Here is a 10821-nt window from a genome sequence, read left to right as displayed (position 1 = left end):
TACCCACATTGCTAACCATATCTCGCTTCATATTATTCCACCAATAAAACTCCCTAAGATCATGGTACATTTTTGTATAACTAGGATGAATAGTATAACGATATCTATGAGCCTTGGTCATAATACTTTTCCTCAATCCATAAATATTAGGAACACATAGCCTACCTTAGTACCTCAAGATATCATCACCACTAATTGAAAAATCAATAAACTTTTGCTAACCCATATTACTCTTAATCTTTATCAAATTAGGATCAATATTTGCTCTTTGTTTAATTCAACAACAAGAGATGACTGTGATACCTGATGTACAAATACACTAATATTCTCAGAGTCTGTGATATGAACTCCAAGATTACCCAAATGATGGATGTATTTCACCAAGTCCCTCTTATCTTCGTCCACATGAGCTAAACTCCCCATGGATAACCTGCTAAGAGCATCAGCAACTATGTTACCTTTACCTGGATGGTAATAAAGGCTCATACCGTAGTCCTTTAGCAAATCAAGCCATCTTCTTTGCATGAGATTCAACTCTTTTTGAGTGAACATAAATTGTAGGCTCTTATGATATGAAAATATGTCAACATGAACACTGTAGAGATAATGATGCCACAACCAATAACTCCAAATCATGAGTAGTGTAATTCTTCTCATAAGCTTTGCACCACCCTACCATGCTGCATAAATACACAATCGAGCCCAATATGAGAAGCATCACAATACACTACAAAACTATCATTACACTTGGGCAAGGTCAAAACTAGAGCCAGAGTCAATTTATCCTTCAACTTCTCAAAACTACCCTCACACGTATCCGACCATAAGAACTTGACCTTTTTCTGGGTCAACTTAGTCAATGGAGTAGCTATCATAAAAACACTCTCCATAAATCTCCTATAGTAACTGGATATACCTAAGAAGCTACCAATATTAGTTAGAGTCGCAGGTCTAGGCCATTTTTTAACCGTCACAACCTTTTGTATTTCCACCATGATCTCCTCACTAGAGATAACATGACCAAAAAATGTCACAGCCTTGAACCATAACTCACACTTAGAGGACTTATCATACAAATGATGATCCTTCAAGATTTACAATACAGAACAGAGGTGATCGACATGATCTGCCTCACTCTTATAATAGACCAACGTATCATCAATGAAGACAATGACAAGAAAATCTAGAAACAGACAAAAGAACCTATTCATCAAATACATAAATGCCGCTGAGGCATTGGTCAACCCTAAAAAATAACTAGGAACTCATAGTGACCATACCGGGTCCTAAAGGTAATCTTAGTGATATCCTCTTCCTTAATCTTAAGCTGATGATAACCCAACTTAAAATCAATCTTAGAGAAATACTTTGCACCTTGAAGTTGATCAAGAAAATGATCGATCCTAGAAAGAGGATACTTATTCTTTAAGGTTGCCTTGTTCAACGGCCGATGATCAATGCACATTCAAAGGGAACCATCCTTCTTACGCATAAACAACACGGGAACACCCTAAGGAGACACACCATGATGAATAAAAACTTTGTCTAAGAGATCCTTCAATTGGTTCTTAAGCTTCTTCAACTCAGCCGGAGCCATCTATAAGGAGGGATAGAAATTGGATGAGTGTCCAAAACAAGATAAATCCTAAAATCAATTTCCCTATAGGGAGAAATACCTGGAAGGCCATCAAGGAAAACCTAAGGAAACTTATTTACCACGGGAACAAATTCTAGAGAAGGACACTCCAAGTTAGAAACTTTAACTCGGGCCAAATGATACAAACACCCTTTAGAAATCAACTTTTGGTCTCTAAGATACGAGATGAACCCCCTCTCCCCAAGGAAATAAAGAACCCCTTTCCCATACAATGAATGACTCATTAGGGAATTTAAACATGACCTTTCTGGTCCGACAATCTAAGAAAGCATAGCATGAATGCAACTAATCAATCCCTTAAATAACATCAAAATATGGCCAACTTTATCAAGTCTACCAAAGTCTCTTTACTACCAATAACTACAACACACCCTATGTAGACACTCTTAACAACTACATAGCCTCCTACTAGGGTAGAAAAAAAGGAACTAATAGACACTCAGGACCAAAATCAAAATTACAGCTATAAAAGAAGTCACATAAGACAGAGTGGACCTAGGGTCAAGTAAATAATACAAATGAGGGGGGAAAAAGCATCAATATACCTATAACAACATATAAAGATGCTTCAAACTCCTGGAGAGTATCAAGTTCTTATAACGGATTTCGGCCTGTGTCGATACCAAAAGTAGAAGCAGAAGTAGAAGAAGCACCCATTAGTATAGGAGCATATGGAGTAGCAATAGTGGTCCTATTGGCCCAAGAATCCATTAGAGAGAGGTACTCTCTCTTTATGTGCCCAATATGACCACATCTAAAATATTTGTTCCTTCCCTTCTCACACTGAACCACAGAATCTACAAGGAGGGCAGGATGGAGCTGATTAAACCCCACTAGTCTGATAATGGGAACCCTATGCCCGAAACCCACCATTAAATTCAGACCAATAATTACCCGATGTCTTTGGTTAAGGAGCACTAATCGAGGATAAAGAACTAGAACTTCCCACTTATTTCTTGGCCACCAACAACTATCTCTACCAGTTTGCTAAAAAAGCCTAAATCTCTTTCCTTGACTTTTACTAAACTCAACATGTTTCTTTTTCTCTTTCTTTACTTGTTGTATATACACAACCAATCTAGAGATGTCTATTTCTTTGATCAACAAAGTCACCTTGTTCACAAGGACTAGGTAACGAGACAATCCGGAGGCAAACTTCGCCTTTTGATCCCTCATATTTGAACCATCTCTGGAGAATACTGAGATAATTGATGAAACTTTAAGGCATACCCCTTCACTGACATCCTTCTTTACTTTAGATAGCAAACTCCTTTGCCTTTACTTCTCTTAACTCTTGAGGAAAGAAGTGGTCTAGAAATGCATTAGTCAAATCTTCCCATAAGGATGATTCAACAAAATCACCCCTTATCTGTTCCCACTCCTTGTACCATTGGTAATGCCATGTCCTTCAACTGATAAGCTATATACTCCACCACCTCCACCTTAGTGGCATATATAACTCTAAAGATCTTTTCTATCTCATCCAAAAAACCTTGAGGATCTTTCTCTACCTTAACATCGATAAAGGTGGAGGACTTAACCTTATATATTGGACAACCCTTGTGGCCTTAGAAGATAGAGTAGAAGATGCACCACGCTCAGCCTAAGAAGCTACCAACTAAGCAGTCATATGAATTGACTGATGAAACTCCGACACATCAGTTTGAAAAACTGGTGGATGACTAGAGGGAATCGATGGAACTCCTTGACCATCAAGTACCAAACCCCTAGGACAAATATGGACTACATAAGTAAAGTGAGTCCCATCAACATTTTCCCCAGTCGGAATGAAAGGGTTTACTAGAACTTCAACTCTTTTTGGAGGCATGATCTAAAAAATGAGCAAATAGAAATCAGAAAGATCCAAGACCTTAAACTCTATAAAAAAATAAGACAATAAAAAGGTAAAACATTCCTAAATTCCTTGTAGCCTTTTTTTTATAAGTATGTCGCGCTACATACCCATAAAACAGACTCTACTTGACATGGCTTTATAGACACCCAACTGACCATAAAAATAGGCTATGATACCAACTTGACACGACCCAAAAATGCACCTTGAAGTATGGGCATCTTGAGCCCAACAAGGACCGAAGATTGCCCTATTTACCTATCGCAACCACCACACCAAACCATAAGTATCAGATGAACTTTGTTAGTATAACAAGATAGCAGAAATAAGACTAGCAATTATTACATAAGAAATGTCTAATCAAACTATTAATGTCAACATACTAAATAACATACCCAAGTTTACAGTCATCCATAAGCCTCTACCAATTAAATTTCTTTAATATGTCGGGATATGTCCCCGACAATATCTAAAAACCAAGTCTAATACAAGTCTATAACATAAGATAGAAGGACTATGAAATGTATGCATTTTGAAGTATAGAAGCTCACCACTTCAAAGTTAACACACGATCCTCTCAAATACCTGGTGACTACACAGGAAGAGAAGAAGAAGCTATGGCCTCTGTGTCGTATGGGGACACAACTTTCGAAGACAATTAATAGTTGGGACATTAGCATGTAACTCAAGGATAAGGATAACATAGTTTTATCATTAAAAATCCAGTATGTAGATATATAGTTACAGTAAGTTCCTAAAAGATAAAAGAGCTTAGCATGAATTTTGAAGTATTTAATCATGACATATGTAGTGGAGGACTCTAACCTTCCACCCTTATAAGTTAGAGTGATTGAACTTCCTAATCATGTTAGGTAAGGGACTCTAACCTCAAGCCATTTCATTAGGAATAGGACTCTAACCTTAAGCCATTTCATTAGGAATGGGACTCTAACCTCAAGCCTTTTTATTAGACAAGAGAATCTAACCTCAAGCCATCTCATTATGCAAGGGACTTTAACCTCAAGTCTTTTCATTAGGCAAGGAACTCTAACCACAAGTCATCTTCTTTAGCAAGTAAACTCTAACCACTAGCCATTACATTCATTGTTAGTCGACATTAGGACTCTAACCCTTTGTCCATTCATTCACATCCACTTAGTTCAACATTCAAGGACTCTAACCTATTTAACCAATTCAAGCCACCAAGGCTACAATTCAACACCATATATGACCACAAGGTCTTCATGATCCATTTATCAATCAATCACTTTAATAGGGTAATGCCTTGGTTTCAATCAACATTCGAGTAATTTAATTATTATCAAGACCTATACAACATCGTTCATTCTTTATTAACATTAATATACCAAACTTTAGTTTAATACAAAATTCAATCTAATGTTTAGGGACTCTAACCCCCTTTTAGCCAATTAATCCACCAAGGTTATTAATTAAATCATTACATGACCTACAAGGCCTTTCTAAAAAGTTGTTTACCAATTTTTCTTACTCATTAATCCATTACCTAAATTCAAAACATTATTAACATGTAACTAGTTATTTATTTTAGTCATTTTAACAAACACCTTGAGGGCATACCTTTTCCATGACAAAAATCAAAGTAAAAATCATCAAGCTTAGGGTTACTTATGACCTATTTGTTAAACCACCATCAAAAAGTACCCATATGTGCAAACCATCACCAAAAACATGTATAGACACAAGTTAAAGCAAAAGTAAATAGTACTCATCACAATGTATCTAAACCCTTAATAATTTGTTTCAAAACCCACCATTCAAGAATCAAAATCAATGTTTTAATACATAATATTTGAGAAATAACAACTAGGGAAGAGTCATATGCCTTATAAAATATGATTCACTAAGTGATTTTTGGTCTTTAAAACCCTACATGGCCTCTTTGAGATCGTAGTTTCTAATCTTGTTGAACAAGTTTTGGAGAGTGTTTTGAAATATTTTTTTATCTTGTATAAGTGAAGAATGAAGGTACAAACAAGGTTATAAGTCATGGTTCATAAGGGTTTAGGGGTGGAAAAAGTCTAAAATATTCTCAGCCTAAAAGATAAAAAGTTAATCCCAGGAGGGTACAACTCACCCCCTTGACCCGTACACTAGGGTAAGAGTAATACCCTAAATCATACCCTATACCATACCTAGGACCCTCATACTGACCAACATATGACTATACATGAATAACTCATACCCTAAGGTATGAGTGGTACCCTACAACCTGTACCCATGACAGAATACTTTGGCTAAGACTCCTAGCATCATACGACTAGGTAGCTTATGACTCGTACATTATCATACAATTGGTATGATTCTCAATCATACCTAGGGAAGAAACCATCCCACACACAATATCCAACATATGAAAGAGGGTCCCTAACCCATATTCAAACATACAACTAGTACCCACTAGTCGTATGTTTGCCAGAATCATCAACATAGGAATTTTTGTATGAGGTTTGAAGGACAAGGTGTTTTAGGGAAACATTTAAAGTACCAAAAATACATAAATATGGATAAGAATAGGAAAATAAAAGATGTAACTAAAGTGTCGCTGAGCTTTGAGCTAAGTGGATATTGTTAGTAGTGTTTTGCATCCAAATTTGGCGGTGTCAATGTCAGGGTATGGGTTCACACTTCTATGGAACTCATCATGGTGGAGGCATAATAGGCTTACTATCATTGGATTTCAATCTTGTACTTTGTTGTTTCTGACAGAAATGGTAAATTTTTGGTTTGTTTTCATCCCAAAATAAGAAAAAACATAAAGGGGGGGAGGAGGGAGGATGGATTGGTTTGACTCTTTATCGGAGCTCCAAGCTTTTCTCATTGGAGAAAAAGATTACAATGAAAAGAGGGGAATGAGACTAGTTTGTTGGAGTCTTTCTCCTTTATTAGATTTTTATTTTATCAAAGAATATTTATTGGTAGGAAAAATATTGTTAAGATCAACAAAGGGTTGAAACTCAATTCGACATTTATGAAATGTGGATCTTGAAAGTTCAGTGTGTGCTAGAAGATCAAGAGGATTTGAAGCCCATTAAAAATGTCATCAAAGATCCTGAGGATGACTACATGGTTCAAGATAATCTCAACTGTTCAACTTTTGATGTTGGGAAGAAAAAGGATTCACTGCTCGTATTACATTGTCGAACACCCTAGAATTGTGTGGACAAAAGGATGACTTTTTTTTTATTTACAAGTCAACTATAATTACAAACACATTATTTTGTATACTTGGGGTAAATTGGACAATGCCCATAATCACTTTTGATGTACTAATACATTAGCATGGAATTGGAAAGAAAGGATTAATGAAATATCGATGAAAGATTTTCCCTGGTTTTCTTTTATAGACATTAAGGAAAGGTTAGCAGCATATAGATGATCTGAATGGTATTTATTAGTCTCTTGTATTTTTAGTGTAAGCATGATCTAGTAGGGGGATAAGATAGTGTGGTGGAATTTGTAGTCCAATTGTGATTTTTTGAAAGTTTGTATTGACGTATTGAATTATTTGTTGTTGTTATTTCATTTATTAATCTAGTATTTTTATTTCTAAAATTTAGTCAGTTAGTTTAGATAGAATAGGAGTTTATTTAGTAACCTAGTTGAAATAGAATAAGAGTCTTTTATCTATTTATTTTCTAAGACGTGAATGAATAATACAAGCTGAATATTTTTTGGCCATCGTATCCTTTCTTCTTCTTTGTAGAATAACGAATGGTATCAATATCTATTTGATTCTAAGATCCTGTGAGTTAGAGAAGACCCAAAAAGGAAACCCTTCATAAAAGGCAATACTGTTATGGCTTTCAATAATTTTCAATTTCTTTACCCACAATTTTTATGGTAAGTATTATCCAATTTGGGCTATTAAAATAAGAACCTATTTATGAGAATATGATCTATGGGAAATGGTAGAGGTCAGAAGAGAGACAAATTCTTTGCCAAATAACCCAACTATGATACACATTAAGAATCACAGATAAGAGGTTTCAAAAAACTTTAAAGCTCTCTCTTGCATACAATCAACACTTTTAGAAGTAGTTTTCTCAAGAGTTATGGTGAGTGAGACTGGAAAGAATGCTTGAGACAAGCTAATAGAAGAACTTCAAGGAAGTGACAAAACCATGAAAATAAAAGTAATAAATATGAGAAGTGAGTTTGAAATTCTTAGAATGAAGAATTTAGAAACTATTAAAGAATTTTCCAACAAGTTGATGAAGGTTGTAAACTATATCAAACTTATAGGAGAAGAGCTTGGATATTCAAGAATTATTTAAAAGGTTTTTGTGAGTTTGCTGGAAAGATTTGAAGCAAAGATCTCTTCACTTAAAAATTCAAAGGATCTCACAAAAATGTCACCTTCAACCCTTATACATGATCTTCAAGCTCAAGAGTAAAGAGGATCCTTAAAGCTAGAAGAATATGCTGAAAATGATCTTCAAGACAAGTTCAAAGGGAAGATACAGATGCAAAATGGAGGTAAAATCTCAGAAACTTCTTCTAATTTCAATAAAAAAAATCAACGCGATTCTCACAATTGAGTTAAGAAGAAAACTTTCCTTCGTCCAAGTACTGTATAAAAACCAATCATAAAGAACATGATTATTGGTATAAAGTGAAGAAACCACCTCTTCAGTGTAGATATTATAATACGATTGGTCATATTGAAAGGAATTTTTGAGTGAAGAAAGAGAATAACCAACAAACTCAAAAACCAACATTTAAAAAATAAAGAATAGAAGGAGTTTGTATTTACAACGATGGTAGAAATGATATTTAACAATTAAAACATATGGTTTCTTGATAGTGGTTGCACTCAACACATGAACAATAAATGAAAATATTTTATGAAGTTAGAATCTGCCAAAGGTCGTGTCAAGTTGGCTGATAAAATCAAGTTGGAGATTATTGGTAAAGGAACTGTGGCAATTGAATCTCTCAAAGTTACTAAGTTATTCAAGATATTTTGTTGGTACTTGATCTTGACTAAAATATGTTGAGTGATAGTGAAATGATAGAACAAAATTATATGTTATGGTCAAAGACACAAAATGTCTTGTTTCTAAATCTAATGGCCAAAAAGTGATTAATGTTGAAATGATTAAAAAACTTTTCCTTTAAATTTGAATTCAAATTCTGAGTAAGCTTGTTGAAGTAGTAGATATGAGCAGGATCAAAAATTATGGCATAAAAGATTTGGCAATTATAACTTAAAATCAATTCAATATGCTCAAAAGCATGATGTAGTAAAGGACTTGCCTAAAATTGAGTTGTGTTCAGATGTGTCTAAAATTTTTCAATTAGGAAAGCAATGCAAATTGCCTTTTCCAAAGTCAGCAACATGAAGAGCAAGTGAGAAGTTGAAACTTGTTTATTTTGATATTTGTGGACTGATGAGAACTGCTTTACTTAATAGTGACAAGTATTTTATTCTTTTTATTAAAGATTTTCCTGGAATGACCTGGGTATAATTTCTTAAGAAAACATTTTAAGTGTTTGTTGTTTTAAAGAAGTTTAAAGATTTCTGTGAAACTCAAAGTTGATGCTTGTTATAAACTCTCTGAACTGACAACAGAATGGTGTAACACCCTAGATTTTTGGTCCTTGAAAAATTTCTTGATACTGAGCTTACTGGACAACCTACGATATACCTTATAATTTATAAGGTAACCTTACAGGTCGTAGGACCCAAACCGTAGGGTGACTAGTGAGGATTATCTTTGTTTTACCGTGGGTACGACTTAAGCTTAATGATTCTTAAACACTCCTTACAAGTCATAATGTTCAAATTGGAGCAACCAGTAAGTTGTCAAAGATTTCCCTAAGATTCTATCCTAACTATGGTTGAGACTTGACTAGTCATAGTAAGACCTTACGAGTCGTAAGGCAGGGCTTGTAGTCTTACCTGTGTGATTGGCCATATTTTTTACTGTGGCAACAATTATGAATATATGAGTCATATATTTTAGTTATGATTCGTAGGATGAGATTCTTGCCCAGACCAATGTGGATGCCCTGAGGTACTGCTCTAATTATAAGTCATGGTGATGACTCGTAAGGAGACCATACGAGTCATAAGGCCACCCATGGTCACTTATGATAATTTTTAGTATTTTTATTAAGGTTACTTTAGATATTTTCCTATTTTCTTAATAGAGACCCACGACCTAAAATACCCTAAGGGACCCCACAATCCTTCATTACTCAAATAATTGCTCTACTCTCTTCTTTCAAATTCTTTATTCAAAGGCAAAGCTAGGGTTTCAAGAGTTTGGTCTATTAGGTCTCAAGTATGTTTTTTTCTCCAAATTTCTTGGTGATTATGGCATTATCTCTCTCCCTAAACTTGTGTTTTAATTATGGAATGAATTGATTTGTTATTCATATGATTTTGGTATTGGGTTTTGAATTATGGGTTGAGGGTGTTGTAGAATGGTTGTTTAAATGCTTTTCCATGATTTTCACAAATTACTCATGCATTAAATTTATGATTTGTAAACTCATTTGGATGCATGGGCATGGTTATGGAGTGGGTATCATGGTTTCCCCAAGTAATTGAAATTTGATATTGAAATTGATGAGAACCTCAACCTACTTGCATATTGGTTTTGGAATATGAATTATCATTTGGCTTTGCCTACTATTTTGAAATAATGCCTTGCATAAATAGAAAAATTGTCTTTTAAAAGGTCTTGGTGACCCTGAAATAGTTTTGAGTTAAAACTTCTGAGTCCTATTGTCCAGTACGTTAGAGTCCCACTTGGCTAAATGATTTGGTTCCAACTTGGGACTTTAGATTCCTATTGGTCGAGGAGGGTTGCAGTCCCACTTGGTTAAAGGCTTTGGTTCCTACTTGGAACCTTAGAGTCTTGTTAGGTAATGGGTTAGATTTCCATCAGCAAATGGTTTGATTTGGCAAATTGACATGTGCATGCAAGCTATAGTCAATATGACGATACCACTTGATATTTCCATAATGAATGACTCCCTAATTAAATAAATAGCTTATGTTCTAAACATGTTAATTAGGCTTAAAGGGAGTTGTGTAGCTGGGCCATGAAAGTGGAGATCCTGAGAGGACTAATACTGGAAACCATGTTTACTAGTGCGGGGGTCTAAATGGATGGGTGTTCAATTACACTTGCTTTATATCGGGTGTTCATGTCACCCTTGCAATATTATTGGGTACTTCGAGTCCCCTATGCATGTATGTTACGATTATTCTCCAGTTAGTGAGGCTACACTTACTGAGGCCCAACCAGAGATAAATAGG

Source organism: Capsicum annuum, chromosome 12 (genome assembly GCF_002878395.1).
Source record: "Capsicum annuum cultivar UCD-10X-F1 chromosome 12, UCD10Xv1.1, whole genome shotgun sequence".
NCBI classification, from domain to species: Eukaryota; Viridiplantae; Streptophyta; class Magnoliopsida; order Solanales; family Solanaceae; genus Capsicum; species Capsicum annuum.
This window is presented reverse-complemented; position numbering follows the sequence as displayed.